The sequence below is a fragment of the Oncorhynchus mykiss genome, chromosome 24 (assembly GCF_013265735.2).
Source record: "Oncorhynchus mykiss isolate Arlee chromosome 24, USDA_OmykA_1.1, whole genome shotgun sequence".
NCBI lineage: Eukaryota > Metazoa > Chordata > Actinopteri > Salmoniformes > Salmonidae > Oncorhynchus > Oncorhynchus mykiss.
The window spans coordinates 22,726,010-22,748,345 of record NC_048588.1 but is presented as its reverse complement, the minus strand read 5'-3'; positions in this window follow the sequence as shown (position 1 = coordinate 22,748,345).

Here is a 22,336-nt window from a genome sequence, read left to right as displayed (position 1 = left end):
TCACAGAGAGGATCAAACAGCTCAGAGAAGACAAAATAAAATCCTACAGATAAAGCAACGGACTGATTCATCCAGAACTTTTTTGATGCGTAATAGAAAAACAGTGGATGAAAGAGAGGTCAGAACGAGCACTAATGAAAAATCCCACATCCACTACAAATGTAGGGTTGGCGCAAATGTGTGTTGGGCAAGGGGGAGGAGGGAGAGGTCAGGGTAAAAATAGAGTGGATTTACAGGGCCATGCAGGGAGTACTCTGCAGAGTGAATGGTCTGCCAAATTACTGCATGGCCCTAATAATTCATAAAGAATGTGCTCATAAAAAGAATAGGGAGAGTAGCCGTTTAATATTCATTATTGTCCCCCTGGACTACAAACCTGCAGGAATACCATTAACTTTATTTTTCAGCCATTATTCTTGTATCACCTCTCTGCACACACCGACCATAGAAAGGCTCAATTGCCTCCATATTTTCACCTTCCCATTGAAAGTCACTGCTATTTGTCGAGGGTTTTGTGGGCCCTCTAAATAGAGGGTTTCTGAGTGTGCTGTCACCGTCTCCCATTGGAGCTTGGCAGACATGTTTGATATGTTCATTATGTTACTGGCACTGCGAAGCACTGATGTTGGTGGGGCTTTGTGACGACCATGTCACCCAGGTCCCAGAATCCCATTAAAAACATTTAACCGGAGAAAGTGATGGTGTAAGCAGAGCCACCGCTGCCAGATGGCGCCCGGGAGAAGGGGAGGTATACGCTGGGTAATAAAAGACCTGGTCCTGATCAAGCAGACTTGTGTATCAAGTGCCACAACTAGTCTATGAGCGGGCACACTGACAGGCTGGAGTGGACATTATACCTTAGATGACCTGCAGTCAGGTTTTAATTAAAAAGTTGTGGGTAATTCATACCTTTTAGGAACTCACTACAGATAGTTACCAGCTCAATTGGAGCTCTCCAAGTGGAACAACGCCAACAGAATAAAGCACATGCAGCTAGGCTGCAGCAGGTCAAGTACACTCAGTCACCTGCTCAGTTCAGCTGATACATTTCTATCATCCCTGTGAAATGAGGAGCGTATTCCTGGCAGATGAAAGACATGACGGCAGTGAGAGGAGAGATTAGGAAACAAAGACAGAGTGTTTAATTTTGAAAGGACATTATGTAGGTCCAGTCCAGGCCTGTGTTCTGCTTTTAACTGAGGAGAGAGAGCGATCTGAGAAGGGAAAAAAGGTATTTAACTTTAAGGGAATGGGAAAGATGCCCTGAGGGAGCGGGACAGGTATGTTAATTAATGCAGAAATCATAAATCGCCACCATCCTCAGCACTGGGAACCCAGAATGGCTGACTGTGTGGATGAGTGTGTGTGGGTGTGTGTGTGTGTTGGGGGTGTGTGACTGTGACTGTGTGTGTGGGTGTGAGTGTATTTGCGCATGTGCGTGTGTATGTGCCTTTGTGTAATCCTGCACGTGTTTGTGTGTGTGTGCGCGCCTTCCTGCATTTTTCTGCGTTCATGTTTGTGTGTGTGCAGTTTTTTTGTTGTTGTCCGATTCTTGGTTTGTAATAGAGGAGAACCTGCTGGCCCCCTCCTGGTTTACACCCTCCCTCTGTTCCCACAACAGCCCCCTGAGGAGGCGATGGGACGCTTCTGTTTCTTGGAGATAAAGGGTTGCTCACCGCGTCCCCAGAGCTGGCCCAATTGACACAGAGCACACTGGCAGTCTGCTCAAGTAACAAGGCATGTCACTGAAACTGGGAGAGGGAGAGATGAGTAGGAGGGGTAATGGGTATGAGAGAGAGATGGTAGGAGAGAGTGATGGGTAGGAGAGAAGGATGGTTGGAGAGAGGGATGGGTAGGAGAAAGGGATGGTAGGAGAGAAGGATGGTAGGAGAGAGTGATGGGTAGGGAAAAGGATGATAGGAGCGAGATGTGTAAGAGAAAAGGATGGTAGGAGAGCGGGATGGGTGAGAGAGAAGGACGGTAGGAGCGAGGGATGGGTAGGAAAGAGGGATGGGTAGGAGAGAGGGATGGTAGGAGAGAGGGGCGGTGGGAGGGAGAGATGGGTAGGAGTGAGGGATGGTAGGAGATAAGGATGGAGAGAGAGATGTTAAGAGGGCACAATACATATGGTAGGAGAGAGGGACGGTAGGAGAGAAGGACAGTAGGAGAGAGATGGGTAGGAGAGAGGGACGGTAAGGGGAGAGGGATGGTAAGAGAGAAGGATGGTAGGAGAGAGATGGGTAGGAGAATGGGATGGTAGGAGAGAGGAATGGTAGGAGAGAGGGTTGGAGAGAGAGATGTTAAGAGGGCACAATACATCTGGCTCACTAACTTTCAGAAGAAAAGGAGCAGCAAAGACAGAAATCCAGTAGAGCCTATATCCTATTATATTTGCCAGAGATACTGTAGCTAACTAACAAATTATTATCACTTGGTGCAAACTCCTTGACGAGAAATACATTTGGATTCTGTGAAATACATTTGGATTCTGTGAAATACATTTGGATTCTATGCAAATTTATTTTTCAGACACAAGTGCGCCATCTGAGGCAAGCATATTGTAACATGCGTTACCATAAAGCATAAAAGTAAAAATGAAATGAGACTATTATGCAGTAGGCCTTTTATTAAGGCTGCAGGTACTGTACAGTATGTGTCTGCAGTATGTACAGTATGTGGTCCAACTTATGGTGCCTAGCATTGTTTGCTAAAAAGATGGATTTCAGGCCTCTTTACTCCAATCCATATTACACAAATAATAGTTAAAATAGTTATTTTGTGTCTTATGTGTCTAATCAATGGATCATATTGATTTCGTTGGATTTTTGCTTGGACTTCCTACTCAAATACTCAACCAGACGTTCTTGTAAGAATAATGTCTTCAATTACTTTGTAGATTTGCTCTTTGGACGGTTCATATGTTGAGTATTGAATCATTATTTTGTTGAACCTATGATTTTTCTATCAATACACTATTGTTGCACTGAACAAGTTCCCCAAATAATGCCCTTATGACCCCTGCATGCATGCATTCTATTATCAATATCCCACGCCACAAGAAATATGCCGAACAGCATGGAATACTAGAATGGATGGAATATCCATAGTGGATGGAGGGAGATTCTAGCATTATTTTGAGGATGACCAGGTTACCCAGAATACCTAGACTGAGAAAACAGAGAGTGATGTTAAATTAAATTGAACACAGCCGCTCACATTTGTCTTTGAAAGTTTGTTGTTTGTACTCCCGTTTCTCAACACAAACTGCCGAGCCAGGCACCCGTCTATTGTTTTCACAGCTTCACAGGTGAATGTTCCGGCTGATTTCACACCCCCACCTCCGGGAGAATGTGCTAATGGCACACCTTCACTGGACGAGCTGCTGAGACAGATTGGTAACTAACAAGGGCACGAGAAATTAGAGGGTCAACTTGGACCTAAATTGCTGTGCGCACTAAATCTGACCAATGGTAACAACAAAAAATAGATAATGAAATAAAGTCTGAGTAGTTACCTCAGCCTCCTGTATTTGTTCATAAACACTTTTCTTCATTATTGAGGATCCATCTTCAATCACAGCCTCCTAACTAATACCAATAATCCATTAATCTCTCAAGCCTCTTCACACATGAATGCATGCGTATAGAGGGGCAAACACACACACATACACACACCCACAGCTTTGATTTCACACACACACACACACACCCACACACACACACACACACACACACACACACACACACACACACACACACACGCACACACACACGCACACACACACACACACACACACACGGTCATAACCCTCAGAGACCAAACTCAATACTACAGTGTTCAGGTTTCCACTCAGGCCGATATGCCTTCACTTTACCAAATGCAGGGTGTCCTATATGTTCCACCGGTGGGAATATCAATAGCCAACTATAGTATTAGCAAAAATCAATAGTGTAGAATACATGAGTACAAATCTTTCTCCCCAGACTATTGGGTCCTATTTGATAAAGAGTCACGGTGACACGCATCCTAGCTGCTCTTATTCTGCACTCCCCTAAATCATATGCTTTGTGACCAATGGACCGTGTGACCTAAATAACAACTAAATGGTCCCGTCCATTGGTGCCCAAGTTATAAGACGTTTGGAGCGAAATGAAAAGGCAGTATATATGATGTCATAAAGGGAACATGAATGTATGGTTTATTACATATATTCTCAGGCATGGCCCCCCAGTTGGTTACAGTATGGAGTATACCTTGACTAGCCTGTACCCCCGCACATTGACTCGATACCAGTACCCCCTGTACATAGCCTCAATATTGTTATTTTATTGTGTTACTTATTGTTCCATTTCTATTTTTACTTTTGTTTATTTAGTAAATATTTTCTTAACTCTATTTTCTTAACTGCATTGTTGGTTAAGGGCTTGTATGTAAGCATTTCATAGTAAGGTCTATCTATACCTGTTGAATTCGGCAAATACAATTTGTGACAAATACAATTTGATTTGATTTGATTTGGCTTCTTGTTACTCATTTATTGAGGCACCACAAGGCATGCACTCATCCCCACATTATCTACTGGATATACACTGCAGCAAAACAAAGACAATTAATCCCAATAAATAATTGTATTCAGAAGATACATATTTTCATTGGTCATATTTTTTCAACACGCAAGAAAAAAAGCAAGAAATATCCCACTTGGCACAGACGCCAATTTAATGTCTATTCAACGTTGGTTCAACGTAATTTCTTTGAAATGACATGGAATCAATGTTGATTCAACCAGTGTGTTCCCAGTGGGATGATACAAAGACACCTATGAAAATGCAAGAGCAGACAACTAGTGTACTGGTTCCCTTGGCTTATGTGTATCAAGGTCATTAGTAGGCCTATAAAGTTAGCCTTTTAGTCCATTGTTAGCATTGTCCCAAAATGTTTTGCTTCTCAGTAATCATCTTTTTCAAAATACAGAAATCATCATATGATGCTGTTGTCTTGAAAACTTGATTGCTGACAATCAAAACATTTTGGAACTAAGTCAACAATGGACTAATGAAACAAATACCAAAGATAGTTTTTGGGTGGAGTTTTCCTTTAATTATTAATGACCATTTCATGCATTTTAGCTTACATTTCCCACTGTTTTGTTTCAGAGTGCCTGAAGACAAAACAATCCTTAAATAACTAAATGTGTTTTCCCTCTTAACTTTCAGCTTTATTCAGCACTTGGATCATTGGCTCTTTCTTAGAGGTTGTTGCCTGGGACAGATTTTACTCGGCTCGGAATGCACTTGCTCCTCAGTGACCCGGAGTGTTTAATTCGCCCTGATTCATAAGTGTTTTCAGTATCAACTGTATAAATGCACAAGCAGCCTCAGAAAATATGCATAATTATCTCCATTTAATTTAATTCCTTCGTCCTCTTTCTCCTCAGTGGCATTTCTGTGTGCATACGATTTTATGAACGTAATCACTCAATACACAGCAGATCAAAGTAATACAGTGAGGGAAAAAGGTATTTGATCCCCTGTTGATTTTGTACATTTGCCCACTAACAAAGAAATGATCGGTCTATAATTTTAATTGTAGGTTTATTTGAACAGTGAGAGACAGAATAACAACAAAAATATCCTGATAAACACATGTCAAAAATGTTACAAATTGATTTGCATTTTAATGAGAGAAATAAGTATTTGACCCCCTCTCAATCAGAAACATTTCTGGCTCCCAGGTGTCTTTTCTACAGGTAACGAGCTGAGATTAGGAGCACGCTCTTAAAGGGAGGTACACTGACTCAACTCCAGCCACTTTAATAATGGGAATTGATGTAAAATATATCACTAGCCACTTTAAACAATGCTACTTAATATAATGTTTACATACCCTACATTATTCATCTCATATGTATACGTATATACTGTACTCCATATCATCTACTGCATCTGTATGTAATACATGTATCACTAGCCACTTTAAACTATGCCACTTTGTTTACATACTCATCTCATATGTATATACTGTACTCGATACCATCTACTGTATCTTGCCTATGCCGCTCTGTACCGTCACTCATTCATATCTCTTTATGTACATATTCTTTATCCCTTTACACTGTGTGTATAAGGTAGTAGTTTTGGAATTGTTAGTTAGATTACGCGTTGGTTATTACTGCATTGTCGGAACTAGAAGCACAAGCATTTCGCTACACTCGTATTAACATCTGCTAACCATGTGTATGTGACAAATCAAATTTGATTTGATTTTTATGTATTTATGTATGTATATTTACCCCAAAAATTATATGGGGGCTTGGAAAGTATGCAAACAATTACATTGATGGAAGCTTCAATGTATCCCCAATATTAAAGCTCAACTACCCCCCCCCCCCCCCCCCCCAAAAAAAAATAAATAAATAAAAATAAATAATAATATATATATTAAGATCAAGTCAGGAAGACCATTGTTGCACTTACAGTACTTAAACTAGGGTATGTCTTTCATTGAAAATACAGTATAAATGGTAACTTGCACTATCCACTCTGTGACACAGGAACTGAATTGGAAGTTGTGATGCTGTAGATTTATCCAAGCGCCTTTACTAATCACTCATATCAGTACAGTTCTTTGATAAGGTTATTAATATACTTTCAAAATCTACGATAAAGAAAATGTGGTATAATAAGTTGATCTGAATTACTGACTGCATATCCTTATACACCCCCTTCCCTTTCCATTTTAATTAACCATCGCCTAGAGAGAGCTAGGAAGTCACTCCTTAAATAACTGGCAGCTGCTTTAAATGAGAGTTAGATTAATTTTCTGCTGAGTGCAATCATAGTGATTAGAACTGATTAGTTCCAGGATGAATTTTGAGGAAGCATCATTTCCTAAGGATTTAATGCAGTACAATCTCAGGTGCCACAATTTATTTGGCTGAATTGAAATGGACTGGATTGAAATTGTGTTGTCATTTTCAGATTTAGCCCCTAATACTCCAATGGTCTAAATGGTCAGTTAGGATCACCAATTTATTTTAAGAATGTGAAATGTCAGAATAATAGTAGGGAGAATAGATTTATTTCAGCTTTAATTTCTTTCATCACATTCCCAGTGGGTCAGAAGTTAACATACACTCAATTAGTATTTGGTAGCATTGCCTTTAAATTGTTTAACTTGGGTCAAAAGTTTCAGGTAGGCTTCCACAAGCTTCCCACAATAAGTTGGGTGAATTTTGGCCCATTCCTCCTGACAGAGCTGGGGTAACTGAGTCAGGTTTGTAGGCTTCCTTGCTCGCACACACTTTTTCAGTTCTGCTGCACACACATTGTCTATAGGATTGAGGTCGGGGCTTTGTGATGGCCAATCCAATACCTTGACTTTGTTGTCCTTAAGCCATTTTGCCACAACTTTGGAAGTATGCTTGGGGTCTTTGCCCATTTGGAAGGCCCATTTGCGACCAAGTTTTAACTTCCTGACTGATGTCTTGAGATGTTGTTTCAATATGTCCACATAATTTTCCTCCCTCATGATGCCATCTATTTTGTGAAGTGCACCAGTCCCTCCTGCAGCAAAGCATCCCCACAACATGATACTGCCACCCCTGTGCTTCACGGTTGGGATGGTGTTCTTCGGCTTGCAAGCCTCCCCCTTTTTCCTCCAAGCATAACGATGGTCATTATAGCCAAACAGTTCTATTTTTGCTTCATCCGACCAGAGGACACTTCTCCAAAAAGTACAATCTTTGTCCCAATGTGCAGTTGCAAACCGTAGTCTGGCTTTTTAATGGCGGTTTTGGAGCAGTGGCTTCTCCTTGCTGAGCGGCCTTTCAGGTTATGTCGATATAGGACTCATTTTACTGTTTTACTGTGGATACTTTTGTACTTGTTTCCTCCAGCATCTTCACAAGGTCCTTTACTGTTGTTCTGGAATTGTTTTGCACTTTTCTCACCAAAGTGCATTCATCTGTAGGAGACAGAACGCGTCTCCTTCCTGAGAGTTATAATGGCTGTGTGGTCCCATGGTGTATATGCTTGCGTACTATTGTTTGTAGAGATGAACATGGTACCTTCAGGCTTTTCGAAAATGCTCCCAAGGATTAACCAGACTTGTGGAGGTCTACATTTTTTTTTCTGAAGGCTGATTTCGTTTGAATTTCCCATGATGTCAAGCAACGAGGCACTGAGTTTGAAGGTAGGCCTTGAAATACATCCAATTGACTCAAATTATGTCAATTAACCTATCAGAAGCTTCTGAAGCCATTACATAATTTTCTGGAATTTTCCAAGCTGTTTGAAGGCACAGTCAATTTATTGTATGTAAACTTCTGACCCACTGGGAAATCTCTTCACAACTATTTTGCAATGTATATGTCATAGCTGTCAATTTTTTGGTCCTTATATTAAAATGGTATATATTTTTCTTTATCACAATTTTCTTTAACCAATTTTGCTCTTTAATGATGGGCCGACAAGTTCCTTACTTTTTCCTCCTTCTACTTGCCTCTTCCGATATCATATTCATTATATAAATAGGTCCTTTAAATTTTGTCTGGCTTGCCCTTCCAAATCAAATTGAATATTTGTTGCTGAAATAATAGACAAATACAGGTTGCTAGGTGTAGGCAAGACCAATATCAAGTACGTAAACTGTGATATGACTAAAGAGTTAATCAGGGTGTTTTTTTCCACAAATTGACAGGTATTTCCCTTTCCATGGTAGCAAGATCTTATCTATTTTTGCTAACTTTTAATTAAAATGTATGGGAGTGAGATCATTTCTTTCTTTAGGGATATGTATACCAAGCATGTCCACATCCCCATCAGACCATTTTATTGGTAAACTACACAGTAATGTAAAAGTAAAAAATGTCACTGATCCAATACGTAATATAGTACACATCATAATTTGGTTTTAATCCAGAGAGATTAAAAACAAGTACCTAGATCCTCTATAAGGCTGTGGAGGGGTTCTAATTGTGGATTTAATAGAAAACATGAATCATCAGCATACAATGATACCTTTGTTTTTAAGCCCTGGATTTTGAATGCATTAATATTATTATTGAATCAGATTTTAACAGCTAATATTTCGATTACAATAATACATAGATATGCCAATAGCGGACAACCTCGTTTTACTCCTCTTGACAGTTTAAAACTTTCTGAGAAGTAGCCATTATTTACTATTTACTCCTAGGCTTACTATACCATTTTTACAAGAGTTTGTTCAAATAAAAAAAAAGTGAATATTCCAGGCATTTATATAGAAACTCCAGTCATACTTTAGCAAAGGCTCTTTCAAAGTCAGCTATTAATACCAGGCCTGGTTTCCCAGATATTTCATGGTGTTCTATTGTTTCCAGTACTTGTCTTATATTATCTCCAATGTATCATCCATGCAAAAAACCTGTCTGATTAGGATGAATAGATCCTGACTTGATCTTTGTGATTGTAGCCTTTGATTAGCTAGATTGTCCAACCAAACTCAACACCTTACAGCAGTTCTGGCACTGCTACATTCTAAGTAGCCTAACTAGCAGACAGAGACGGGCAGACAAAGAATAGATGAGGCCTGAAAAATGAATGACAGTGCATGACTGCAGCTACACAAGAGGTCTCTGTTGTTGCCATTGGCGGCTTGCTTGACTAGCCTGGCTAGCTAATCCTGATAGACAAAGCAACTTTCTATCAGTCCTGACCAAATTGGCAGAGCCTACAGTCCAATGCTGGAAGCCAGACAGAGCACAATGCATCCATTGTCAGGGCCTGGGTCCTGGGTTGGTTGTCATTCTGTTGGCTGGAGCGGGAGAAGCAAACACCCAGCTCCCCCAGACCCCCCCCCCCCCCCCCCCCCCCCCCCTCACCGTGTGGAGCAATGTGTCAAACAAAGAATCCTATAGGCATTCCCTTGCGTTTTAATTGGCACCCTTAATGTATAGATTCCCACACCATATTATAGCATGTGATACACAGAAAAAGCAGGGAAGCAGACATACTAGTGTTAAACCCAAGGTATAATATCCCTAACAATGTACACTATACATTTTAGGTACAATGATTTGATAATAAGAACAACCATATATTTCGTATAACTTCCCTACTGCACTGGAAATGTCAAAATAAATATGGATTTATAAGCAATGAGATCTGATTCAAATGACATAGCAACGTGAGTCTCATTCTCCTACAGTAGAAACAAGTGGTTTTTACTATGCAATAAAACAAATGTGCAGCTCTAATCATTTTGTATGGAGCTGTATGGTGAAAATTGCCTATAATATGATAAGAGGGACTGTCAAGGTGTTGAATACAGACATAAATCTGTTGTAGAGGATATGTAAAAATTTTGCGGCATAGCATTATCCACCAAATGTGCAACCTGGGATCATTACAACCATTTTACATTTAAAAGCAAATCAGGCTCCATGTACAGATATGGCTGAAAATGCATTTGTGCATTTTATGCTTAAAACAAGCAGCCCAATCTTCACCATATACTTAAACTGGCCACATGAGGACTCAAAGTATTTACATTTCTTAGTTACATTTTGTAAATCTGAGAATATAGGCAATATTATTGTCGCTTTATAGTACATTACAGTTTATATTGGTGCCATTTTTACATGATCAGAAATATAAACTTTGGAAGAAACTATGACGATAACTGTAGTAATCTTATACAGTACCTTATTGAATAAACACATATACACATACATTAAACATATAACTTTCTAATACCTTGAAGCTTTTTAAACCATGTTATACTTTTCACCACATTTTGTTTTCATTAAAAAAAACAGAACAATGTAAGAACAAGAAAAGTACTACAGCTAAGTCCTCTCCTGGTATGGAGATGCAGCGGTGTCCTTCCTCTCTCACTTCACAGAATGAGGGGCTGAGGGGGATGAAGAGGGAGGGAGAGTTATTATCGGATTCTGACTCATGCATCAGTCAATATGTCAACGCCGCAGGTTTCGCGGGTCACTATACTTTGGATATAAGTCCAGGATTAGTTGTTTTGATATCCCTCCCCTTCCCTTTCTGTGAGTCATTTAAATCACTGGAATTACCTTGTACATTAGACACACTACCAGTGCATAACTGTGGCGGTTTCTACAGGAGCATGTGCAATAATGTCTGATATGACTGACGACTGATGATGTTTGTTTTGTTTATTTCATCAATCATTACATTCTTGTATAATTGGTCAATCAGTATCGCATACAGTCAAATACAGGATACAAACGGTCTTCAAATTTTTTCATATCTGATTATCTGCAGGACAGAGAAATGTTACCAACATCTGGTTGTAGGATGTACAATATGTTTGAATTGTGTCCCAGGAGGGAAAATATGTCTGACTCAGTGCTCCTTCTACACTGACTGTACAAAACATTAAGAACACCTTCTCTTTCCATGACATAGACTGACCAGGTGAATCCAGGTGAAAGCTATGATCCTTATTTATGTCACTTAAATTTGCATCAAGTAGATGAAAGGGAGGAGACAGCTTAAAGAATGATTTTTAAGTCAAGGAACAATTGAGACATAGATTGTGTATGTGTGCCTTTCAGAGGGTGAATGAGAAAGAAATAATATGTAAGTGCCTTTGAACAGGTTATCGTAGAAGGTTCCAGGCTACTATGGGGAGGGGGGGCACTCAATATTAGGTAGGTGTTTATAATGTTTGGTATACTCAGTGTATATGCCCAGAGGTCAACCTGCCTTTCCATTTGCACACCACCAATTGAAACATGGGCTATATTTAAATGTACCCTATCTTAGAGTATCCTTACCTGAGTAGAATGGTCATATCTGACTTTCAATGGCTTTACTTTGACATTTAGTGAGGAAGAAAGACAGAATGAATACTTTCAAGATAATTTAAAAAGTTCCTTTGAAACCATTAACTTAATTCATGTACTGTACCTTCCTCATCAGTATCCATCCTGCAATATAATGGTGGCAAATGAGTCTCTCTCTGAATTGAATTGATACAGAGTACAATTGAAATCTGTCCTCTCATTTTTAAAACTTTGTTATTTAATTTTATTTAACTAGGCAAGTCAGTAACGGCCTACCCTGGCCAAACCCTAACCCGGATGACGCTGGGCCAATTGTGAGCCACTGTCACGCCCTGACCATAAAGAGCTGTTTATTCTCTATGTTGGTTGGGTCGGGGTGTGATTTAGGGTGGGTTATCTAGGGGAATTGTATTTCTATGGTGGCCTGATATGGTTCCCAATCAGAGGCAGCTGTTTATCATTGTCTCTGATTGGGGATCATATTTAGGTAGCCATTTACCCCATTGTGATTTGTGGGATCTTGACTACATTTGTATGTAGTTGCTTTCTGCACTGCATGTAGCTTCACGTTTCGTTTGTTCACTTTATTGTTTTTGTGATTTGAGTTCTCTTCCTAAATAAAAGGATGGAACCATACCATGCTGCATTTTGGTCCACTCCTTACGATGATCGTGACAGCCGCACTATGGGACTCCCAATCACGGCCCGTTGTGATACAGCCTGGAATTGAACCAGGGTCTGTATTGACACCTTTAGCACTGAGATGTAGTGCTTTAGACCACTGTGCCACTCGGGATCCCTTATTAATAGCATTGACATCATCTCACAGAATGAGAAGGTGACTAATTTGACCAGGAGCCAGTTGGGACAGGGGTCCTTGTTAATGAGTTATAAAGCAAGAAGGTATTCATTAGAAGAGGACTTACTTCAGGGCATAGGATGACACGGTCTGGGACTTACAGTGCTGTACAGTATGTGCATCAAAGAGAGAAAAGGAGGTAATGGCACTATAGAGTGAGACATAATTTTCAGTTCCAATGTCCAACCTTTCTCCTGTAGGCCCCCATTTTCTCATTGTAAAAGAAAATAACTTTAAGTAAAGGGATTCCGTTCCATCAAATAAGATGTTAGACGGATGCATCACCTGTGAGTTGGTTTGACAGAGAGGGGGAGCACTATATAAACTCAAGAGGCCTAATGGTATTGACCTGTCAACAAAACATCCATCATTAATACGACAGGTCAATGTCAACAAAGCCTCACTATTTTTAGCCTAGGACACTATATCATCCCTAGAGACAAAACAACATGTTCTTTTTTCCTGTTTACCTCAGAGACAGTCAGGAGCATTACATATTGGGCCAGTACATCTATAAGTTGTTTTTTTGTGTGTTTGTTTGCTTGTTTGCTTGTTTTCTTGATGAATACAGTAGTTGTACAAGTTGCTGGTTTGTTTGTCCATTGAGTGTATTACCATTGATTCAAATTGAAGGCTTGGTAAACAAGACGCTATTCCTTTAAGTCCTACTCTATAGAAGACTTAAAATAATTAATGTAGGTCTGGAACCCCAGTTATGGTGATTTGGATGGCCTATGGATGGAGATGAGATTGGTCCAAACAAATCAACAGAATTGCTATGCGTCTTCTGGAAAACAAAAGAGGGATCATTTACTGGATAATTTATGCAGGACAATCTTGAGAAAAGGTTATCAATATGCATACTCCATTTTGAATGTGTGCCTCACTGCACTGTATACATTTCAATCTACTTTGTAGTGGTGATGATGTTTAAATATTGTTTCTGGGATGATTTTCATAGTTAATTCACTAGCACTTAATGAATTCCATGTATTTTCTGCGGTGGTGACCAGGGTAAAACCTTTCATTTTTACCTAGGTGATTTGGTCAGTCACAATATATACTGAACAAAAATATAAATACAGCATGCACCAATTTCAAAGATTTTGCTCGGTTGCAGTTCATATAAGGAAATCAGTCAATTTAAATAAATTCATTAGGTTAAAATTTCACGTGACTGGGAAGGGGCGCAGCCGTAGGTGGGCCTGGGAGGGCATAGGCCCACCCACTTGGGAGACAGGCCCAGCCAATCAGAATGAGTGTTTCCCCACACAAGGGCTTTATTATAGACTGAAATACTCCTCCGCATCCCGCGCCCACTCACCTCAGACGATCGCACAGGTGAAAAAGTTGGATGTGAAGGTCCTGGGCTGGAGTGTTTACACATGGTTTGCGGTTGTGAGGCCGGTTGAACGTAATGCCAAATTCTCTAAAACGACGTTGGAGGTGGCTTATGGTAGATTAATGAGCATTGAATTCTCAGGCAACATCTCTGGTGGACATTCCTGCAGTCAATTGCACACTCCCTCAACTTGAGGTGGATGGATTATCTTGACAAAGGCTAAAATTCACACAAACAGGGATGTAAACAAATGTGTGGACAGAATCTGAGAGAAATATGCTTTTTGTGCATCTGGAAAATTTCTGGGAGCTTTTATTTGAGCCATGAGACATGGGACCAACACTTTACAATAGTACCAACACTTTTTATATTTTTGATTAGTGTATAAATCACGTTTGCATTGTAGTAATGCACTCGTGATTATGGGAAAATTAGAAAGCTTCACTGTGGAAGAGAGCGGTAGAATTTCATTTGTTGAGGCAACTTTCTCATAATTTGGTCTTCTGACGTCCTCCTTGAATGCTCACAAGCTGACATGCCCTTGCTTTTCCAATTATCAGAGAGACACTAAGGAATTATGAGTAAGCGAGAGTGAGGAAAACAGGAAAGAGGAAAACATTTACACAAAAAATATAATTAAGTGCCATTCAGATGGGAAGAAACATTGCCATGCCATTATTTTTATATGTGGGAAGGAGTGATATTCAAATATATTTATATAGTCATTAATACAGTAATTCTTGCAGTACAGAAAGACTAATGAATCCTTATCATTGTACTGTGCTGAATCAAATCATAACTGCTCAGATTTCCAGATCAGTTGAAGTTATTCAGTAGATCATGTCACATGTCCTCTCATGATGAGAGGACTAAAGGCTTCTGAACATTCTGTCTTACAGGCTCTTCTTCATGAATCAATACACCTGCAAAGAGTTGTCGCAAATCACTGCTTTACATACATAAAACAGCTGCATGTTCTGTTTGTAGCTGAAACTTAATGTAAAAACACTCAACTCAGTCAGTCATTAAACTATGTACTGAGCGAGAACTCAATGTACGTGTTCTACTGTTCTGACCTATTCTTATTTTGTTCCTCATTCGAACAGCTATAGTATGTGTGGATGCAGCCGTGGTACATAAAATGCTGCTCTCTTACAGGAAATACTTTCATCATTAAACTCCAGTTAACAGCTGTACATGGTCTTATCAGCCTAGCCCAGACTGTTTGTTGCTGCTCTCTCTTGTATCCCAGTTTGATATGAGTGCTTAGAGGCCTATTCTCCAACCAAATGACATCTGCTTAAAACACTTACAAATGCTTCACAGATTCCCTTCAAATACATTGGGTAAACCAGTATGTTTCTGGGAGAGAACTTCTCAAACCATATCAACTTATTCAGAAGCAGATATATATTTGTTAGAAGAGTAGGGCTTTTGAACCAGTTATTGATTCCCAATTGCATTGGTGCTTGGTAACATTGGCAATCATTACAGCTGTCTAGCTAATAATAGCTGATGATGTTATATGGACAGACTGCTGGGATCTGTGAAGCAGAGTCATTTCAATACACAGGGAATTACTTTAACTCAACCATGCATTTCCATGCACAATCCACGACTCAGTTTGTCCCCAACCAACAGTTTGCTGCTTTGTAAGCAATTGATGAGGCTGCTTTTTCGAATGCCAATATGCATAAGGATAATGTGCACCAAATGCGATGCTCTATCTGCTTCTCATTATGGGGGGATGGATCTCAGAAGCCACAGGGGGGAAATCTATCAGAGAGCAGAGGGAAGGGGAAAATGCAGAGCCAAATTCATCAAAAGGTGTCAGTGTCCCATTCTCACTCTCTCCTCTCTCTCTATTTCAATTTAAGGGGCTGTATTGGCATCGGAAACATTGCAGAAGAAAGTGAAATACATCATAAACAAAAGTGAAATGAACAACCAAAAATTAACACACTCACAAAAGTTTCAAAAGAATAAAGACATTTCAAGTGTAATATTATGTCTATATATAAAAGGAAAAATAAATAAACTTAAATATAGTTGGTATTTACAATGGTGTTTGTTCTCCACTGGTTGCCATTTTCTTGTGGCAACAAGTCAGAAATCTTGCTGCTGTGATTGCACACTGGTTTTTCACCCAATAGATATGAGAGTTTTGAAAAACTGGATTTGTTTTCAAATTCTTTGTGGGTCTGTGTAATCTGAGGTAAATATGTGACTCTAATACAGTCATACATTTGGCAGGAGGTTAGGAAGTGCATCTCAGTTTCCACTTCATTTTGTGGGCAGTGTGCCCATAGCCTGTCTTCTCTTGAGAGCCAAGTCTTCCTTCAGCTGACCTTCCTCAATAGCAAAGTTATGCTCACTGAGTCTGTAATAGTCAAATATTTCCTTAATTTTGGTTCAGTCACAGTGGTCAGGTATTCTGCCACTGTGTACTCTCTTTTTGGGCCAAATAGCATTCTAGTCAATTCTTTCCAATGTGTCACGTAATTATCTTATTGTTTTCTCATGATTTGGTTGGATCTAATTGTGTTGCTGTCCAGGGGCTCTGTGGGGTCTGTTTGTGTTTGTGAACAGAGCCCCAGGACCAGCTTGCTTAGGGAACGCTTCTCCAGTTCAATTTCTCTGTAGGTGATGACTTTGTTATGGAAGTTTTGGAAATCACTTCTGTTTCTGTGGTTGTAAAATTTAACGGCTCTCTGCTGGATTTTGATAATTAGCAGGTATCGGCCTAATTCTGCTCTTTATGCATTATTTGGTGTTCTACGTTTTACACTGAAGATATTTTAGCAGAACTCTTCTTGCAGTCTCAATTTGTTGTTTGTCCTATTTTGTGAATTATTTGTTGGTGAGTGGACCCCAGACCTCACAACCATAAAGGGCAGCGGGTTCTATAACTGATTCAAGTATTTTTAGCCAGATCCTAATTGGTGTGTCAAATTTTATGTTCCTTTTGATAGCATGTTGACTTGTCTCTCAGATCGTTCACAGCTTTGTGGAAGTTACCTGTGGCGCTTATATTTAGGCCGAGGTATGAATCATTTTTGTGTGCATTAAGGCAAAGGTGTCTAGATAGAATTTGTATTCATGGTCCTGGCAAATGGACCTTTTTGGAACACCATTATTTTTGTCTTACTGAGATTTACTGTCAGGACCCAGGTCTGACAGAATCTGTGCAGAAGATGTAGGTGCTGCAGCAGGCCCTCCTTGGTTGGGGACAGAAGCACACAGTAGACATTTTACGTCAGATTCTAGTAGAGTGAGGCCGGGTGCTGCAGACTGTTCTAGTGCCCTTGCCAATTTGTTGGTATATACAGTGGGGAGAACAAGTATTTGATACACTGCCAATTTTGCAGGGTTTCCTACTTACAAAGCATGTAGAGGTCTGCAATTTTTATCATAGGTACACTTCAACTGTGAGAGACGGAATCTAAAACAAAAATCCAGAGAATCACATTGTATGATTTTGAAGTAATTCATTTGCATTTTATTGCATGACATAAGTATTTGATCACCCACCAACCAGTAAGAATTTCGGCTCTCACAGACCTGTTCATTTTTCTTTAAGAAGCCCTCCTGTTCTCCACTCATTAGCTGTATTAACTTCTTAACTGCACCTGTTTGAACTTGTTATCTGTATAAAAGACACATGTCCACACACTCAATCAAACAGACTCCAACCTCTCCACAATGGCCAAAACCAGAGAGCTGTGTCAGGACATCAGGGATAAAATTGTAGACCTGCACAAGGCTGGGATGGGCTACAGGACTACAGGCAAGCAGTTTGGTGAGAAGGCTACAACTGTTGGCGCAATTATTAGAAAATGGAAGAAGTTCAAGATGACGGTCAATCACCCTCGGTCTGGGGCTCCATGCAAGATCTCACCTCGTGGGGCATCAATGATCATGAGGAAGGTGAGGGATCAGCCCAGAACTACACTGCAGGACCTGGTCAATGACCTGAAGAGAGCTGGGACCACAGTCTCAAAGAAAACCATTAGTAACACACTACGCAGTCATGGATTCAAATCCCGCAGCACACATAAGGTCCCCCTGCTCAAGCCAGCACATGTTCAGGCCCATCTGAAGTTTGCCAATGGCCATCTGGATGATCCAGAGGAGGAATGGGAGAAGGTCATGTGGTCTGATGAGACAAAAATAGAGGTTTTTGGTCTAAACTCCCCTCGCCATGTTTGGAGGAAGAAGGATGAGTACAACCCCAAGAACACCATCCCAATCGTGAAGCATGGAGGTGGAAACATCATTCTTTGGCTTTTCTGCAAAGGGGACAGGACGACTGCACCGTATTGAGGGGAGGATGGATGTGGCCATGTATCATGGGATCTTTGCCAACAACCTCCTTCCCTCAGTAAGAGCATTGAAGATGGGTTGTGGCTGGGTCTTCCAGTACGACAACGAACCAAAACACACAGCCAGGGCAACTAAGGAGTGGCTCTGTAAGAAGCATCTCAAGGTCCTGGATTGTCCTAGCCAGTCTCCAGACCTGAACCGAATAGAAAATCTATGGAGGGAGCTGAAAGTCCGTTTTGCCTCGCAATAGCCCTGAAACCTGAACGATCTGTAGAAGGTCTGTATGGAGGAGTGGGCCAAAATCCCTGCTGCAGTGTGTGCAAACCTGGCCAAGAACTATAGGAAACATATCATCTCTGTAATTGCAAACAAAGGTTTCTGTACCAAATATTAAGGTCTGCTTTTCTGATGTATAAAATACGTATGTCATGCAAAAAAATGCAAATTCATTACTTAGAAATCATACAATCTGATTTTCTGGATTTTTGTTTTAGATTCCGTCTCTCGCAGTTGAAGAGTACCTATTATAAAAATTACAGACCTCTACATGCTTTGTAAGTAGGAAAACCTGCAAAATCAGCAGTGTATCAAATACTTGTTCTCCCCACTGTACGTTAAAGAGGGTGGGGCTTAAGCTGCATCCCTGTCTCACCCCCGGCCCTGTGGAAAGAAATGTGTTTGTTTTTTGCCAATTTTAACCACACACTTGTTGTATGTGTACATAGATTTTATTATGTTGTATGTTTTTACCCCCAACACCACTTTCCATGAATTTGCATGGCCAACTCTCCTGCCAAATTGAAGCTTTTTTTAAATCAACAAAGCATGAGAATAGTTTTTCTTTGTTTTGGTTTGTTTGTTTGTCAATTTGGGTGTGCAAGGTGAATGCGTGGTCTGTCGTACGGTAGTTTGGTATAAAGCCAATTTGATATTTGCTCATTACATTGTTTTCCCTGAGGAAATGCACGAGTCTGCTGTTAATGATAATGCAGAGGATTTTCCCAAGGTTGCTGTTGATGCATATCCCCTGGTAGTTATTGGAGTCAAATTTGTCTCCAGTTTTGTGGATGGTGTGATCAGTCCTTGGTGCCAAATACTTGGGAAGATGGCAGAGCTGAGGATGATGTTAAAGAGTTTAAGTATAGTCAATTGGAATTTGTGGCCTGTATATTTCTCATTTAATTTAGGATACCATCAATCCCACAGGCCTGTTTGGGTTGGAGGGTTTGTGTTCTGTTCTGTTGTTCATTCAGTGTAATTGGGGAATCCAGTGGTTTGTGCTTGTATTTAATAGTTGATCAAAGATTTGTATTTGATCATGTATATTTTTTTTGCTGCTTGTTCTTTGTTATAGAGACAAAAAGATTGGGGAAGTGGTTTATCCATACATCTCCGTTTTTGATAGATAACTCTTCGTGTTGTTATTTGTTTAGAGTTTTCCAATTTTCCCAAACGTGGTTAGATTCCATGGATTCTTCAATTACATTGAGCTGTTCCTTCTTTTTCCATAGTGTATTTCTGTTCTGTTTTAGTGATTCACCATAGTGCATGCTCAGGTTTTCTGGGTCTCTATGTTGCTGGTTGGATATGTTTCTCAATTTCTTTCTTAGGTTTTTGCATTCTTCATCAAACCATTTGTCATTGTTGTTCATTTTAGGTTGTCTGCTTGACATGGTTAAATTTTATAAGGAAGCTGAGAGGTCAAATATACTGTTTAGGTTTTCTACTGCCAAGTGTACACCTTCACTATTACAGTGAAACCTCATGTCCAGGAAATTGTCTAGAAATGAATTAATTTGATGTTTCCTTGGTTGTTCATTGGTAGATATCCACACTATTTTCTTTCCATCTATAGCAAATCTTAAGAGTATTATGTTCCTTTGGCTTTGATGCTACCTGATTGAACATAGCTCTGTTCAAGTAGAGTGTGATTTTGCTGTGATCTGATAGGGGTGTCAGTGGACTGACTGTGAACACTCTAAGGGACTGTGGGTAGAGCTCATTGATAAAGTAGTCTATAGTACTACTGCCAAGAGACGAGCTATAGTTATACCTACCATAGGAGTCCCCTTGAAGCCTACTATTGACTATCTACATTCCCAGCATCCGACAGAGCAGCAGGAATTGTGACCCGTTTTTGCTGGTTATGTTGTCATATTTGTGTCTAGGGAGGCTTATGGGGGAGGGAATGCTGTCACCTCCAGGTAGGTGTTAATCCCCCTGTGTGCTGAGGGTGTCGGGTTCTTGTCCAGTTCTGGCATTTAGGTCGCCACAGACTAGTACACGCAACTGAGCCTGGAAATTGTTGTTCTTCCCCTCTAGGATGGAGAAGCTGTCATCGTTAAAGTATGAGGATTCTATTGGGGGTATATAGGTAGTACACATGAGGACATTTTTCTCGGTTGAGATCATTTCCTTGTTAATTTCTAGCCAGATGTAACATGTTCCTGTTTTGACTAATTTAATAGAGTGGGTTAGTTCTGCTCTATATCAAATTAGCATACCCTCTGAGTCCCTGTTTCACACCTGGTAGTTTGGTGGATGGGACTACCAGCTCTCTGTAGCCTAGAGGGCAACCAGTGGGTCCGTCTGATTTATATCATGTTTCTTGTAGAATGACAATGTCTGTTTTCCAATTTCTTTGATGAAGTCTGGGTTCCTGCTCTTTATGCCAAAGGCAGATGACCTCAGACCTTGTATATTCCAGGATGATAATAAAAGCTTTGTGTTCCATTGTGTCTAGTGTTGTTTTTGTGTGGTTTAGGACTGGACCATCACAGTAGGTGTGAGCACAGCATAGGGCACTGCACAATTTACCCAGCGTCGTCCGGGTTAGGGTTTGGTCGAGGTAGGCAGTCATTGTAAATAAGAATTTGTTCTTTACTGACTAGCCTAGTTAAATAAAGGTTAAATAAAAAATAAATTATACAAGCGTTGAGTATCTGATACATACCTCTTAGGTCGCAGGATGGGTGGGTGTAATAGTAGTGGTTGGGCCTGTCACTCTGCTCACGGCCTCGGCATATGTCCAGTTGTCATTCTGAGGTCCTTGCCGCAGGGCGGGGGGCATTGGGTGGGAAGAAGGGGCATAGGTCTGATATGGGGGGGCCTATATAGGGTGTGGCCGGGGTTTGCTTGGGGTGGTCTTAGCTGGTTGGGGTGTGGCTAGTGATGCTGTGGTCCGGGGGTCCTCTTGGCGTGGGTTCTCTCGGTGCAGGTCCTTCTGGAGGGGGTCTTGCAGGTATGGGAGGGTGTTTCGCTGGTCTAGTCGTGGTGTCCATTGCTCTGTTGCTCCAGTGTGTGGTGCTGGGGCAACGGTTGATGGTGTCCTGGCAAAAGTTGGGATTTCTGCCTTGTAGAGGTGGACCTGGTCGTAAAGGCTGTGCAAGTCCAGGGTGGAGTGGTGGGCCAGGAACAGTAGACAATAGGTTTTGAGGCTTGTTTTCACCCGCTGTATGGGAGCAGGGTAAAAGTATTTTTGTGGTAACAGGGTAGAGATTGTGAGATGGGGAATGTGGAAGAAGCTTTTTTTTGGCACCCTTTCCTGCTGGGCCCTCAGGTCATTTGTGTCCGTGTGAATTATGATATAGCTGGGGGACCCTAGTCTGTCCACTGACAACAGCTCCAGGGGATGCACAGTGTTTGGGCACCAGAGTTTAGCCTCTTTTTCTGCCCCCTATTCTTTTTCATGTTCATACGTTTATATTGGGCCCCACAAACTCAGCTGAAGAGAGTATAAGATACAAGTATTACTTTTTTTTATCAAACTTTTGGTGGGTCTGTGCCAGAGGTTGTTTTCTTCTTATATATGAACCTACATTACACTGAATAAAAATAGATTTTCACAACTTCAAATTAAAGCTAATAAGAGCCATCATCCACATATACCTGCTACAATGCAGAGACAGGGAGAAAAAAATCAATAATCATGGCCATATTGTCTTATCAGAGCGTGCTTATGGATTCTCTTCCCACCCTATGGGTGTCTTTATTGCAGGGCTAGTGC